Here is a 2512-nt window from a genome sequence, read left to right on the forward strand (position 1 = left end):
AACACAAAATTAAAGCTCGAAGTTATTTTAATACACCAAGATCGAAAAAAAAAGCAAGAGTCGTCGAAAAAAATCATTTGCGAGTTTTCATCAAATAAAATATCACGCATAGAATATATAAAAAAATTGTGCTTAACAAATTTACCCGATATATGATTTTTTTAACATTTTTATTTATACATTTTTTACATTTTTTATATATTTTTTTAATGTTAAAAACTTAAAATTTAATATTATACTATACACTTTTTTTTTATATAATTTTAATAATTTACATAGTGTACACCAAGACATTTTTAACATACATTTTTTATATATTTTTTTAATGTTAAAAACTTAAAATTTAATATTATACTATACACTTTTTTTTTATATAATTTTAATAATTTACATAGTGTACACCAAGAAATTTTTAACATACATTTTTTATATATTTTTTTAATGTTAAAAACTTAAAATTTAATATTATACTATACACTTTTTTTTTATATAATTTTAATAATTTACATAGTGTACACCAAGACATTTTTAACCACACCTCTTTTGAGACAGTCCTAAGTCTGTATAAAGTGGGAAGGAATTTGTGGTGTACAAAACCGGAGCCGTTTAGAAATTTACCTGTTCGTTAGACCTTTTTGGACGGGAGCCGTTTGAGAATTGACCTTTTTGTAAAACGGGAGCCGATTAGAGAAACGGGAGCCGAATGTGCTACGACCATTAATATTTCATTTGTATTTTAAAAAGAAGGTAATTTATGCTATACTTGTATATCAAGCTATAATATGTAAACGTTGTGCTTTTAGTATTGGCGCACACATATTTTTTTATTTTCATTAAATTATGTAACAAAATCGTTGAGATTAATTATTGTTTCCACTAATACTTACATTCGAACATATTGGTAAGTACAAAAATAAATATATATGTATGTATATTGATATTCTTACAAACTCAATGTAAATCGTAAGTTATTGTACGTAAAATATTATTAACTCGAATACTTAAAATGTTTGTACAACAATTAAAGGTACGGTAGAAACTAGATTTTCTAGCCTACATAATATTGTTATATACAAATGGGTATACAATTGGGCAGACAGTGGCTTTAATTAAATTATGGTTAGTGCCTAAGGGCGAATATTTAAAAATTATGGCGGCAATGCATTTAAGTGTATGAATTTTATTTCGACGGGACACGTCACGGACGAACGTTCATAAGATAATAACAACGCTCCCGAACTCGACAACTCGTTGGTCGGCACACGGCTGTGAGTAGTGGGCGCGGCTTAAACGTCGCGTGCTTGCGGATCACGAAAACACCTCACAGCGCATTCTCTTGGTCATTGCATGGTTTCGTTTGCCCGTGTAGCGTCCTGTAGCTATACAATGATGTTTTTTTTAAATATATTAATACGTTGAATCTTAAATGCCCATGCACATTTATTTTAAAACACAAAATACGCCACTGCATAAGGCTAGACAATTTTAATACTAGATTCATCAGAAAAGTAGTTCTTACTTTAAAGTTTATTTTTATAAGACTCACTGGGATAATGGTTATAAGTATTTCATATCTTAATTGAATTGCATGGTTTAGTAAAGTAAGTTAAAACCATTATTCATTATTTTTTTATTTTATTATTTTTAAAAATTGAAGATAATAATTTCATAAAGTCATGATCTTTAATAAATTTTTTTATTAAATAAGTATAACCACACAAAACCGGTAGGTATTAGTTTGTTTAGCGAATTCGACAATAGGTAGGTACGCGTAACATGTGTATGTACAGTACCTAGGTCCTAGGTACATGGCTTAATTAAAAGTTATCAGAAATCATGAGAATAACGGAAATAAAATATTGATAATATGTCGATATTTTCAAAAAAAAAAAAAAGATTATCTTTATAAAATGGTTATTTTAAATGTTCAAAAATAATAAAATAAAATATAATTTTTATAACACTTTCTGAAACATTAAATTCATAATATGAAATATGTGTAACTCTTATTTCTATGCGGCTTATAAAATAAAAAACAGAATTACATTATCTTCATTATGTAAGAAGATATATCAAAATGCATAAATCCTTAGGGGAACACCTATATAAATATGTTGTTTGAATATATTAATGTATATATTTTAGGTGATACTATGTCTGCTCAGATTCCAAGCATTTCAAGTCTTAAAACAGCTAAAAGTAGAGCACTTGCATTAACAAGGTTTCATTCTGATCCAATAAGCGCTTTAAACATTATTAAGTGCAGTACAACATACAGTTCCACAATTCGGAGCATTGGTCATAATGGTTTTTATGTACATTTTTGGAGTAATCTGCAGTTACAAATTTACAAAGAATGTTACTCTAAAGTCTCAATTCCGTGCATATCATTTGATGCTACAGGTGGATGCTGCAAACGAATTAAAAAACCAGAAGGTAATCAGAGCAGCCATTTGTTTCTATACGAAGGTGTTATGAACATAAATAGTAAAACATTCACAATATTATCTAT

Source organism: Acyrthosiphon pisum, chromosome X (assembly GCF_005508785.2).
Source record: "Acyrthosiphon pisum isolate AL4f chromosome X, pea_aphid_22Mar2018_4r6ur, whole genome shotgun sequence".
Classification (NCBI taxonomy): Eukaryota; Metazoa; Arthropoda; class Insecta; order Hemiptera; family Aphididae; genus Acyrthosiphon; species Acyrthosiphon pisum.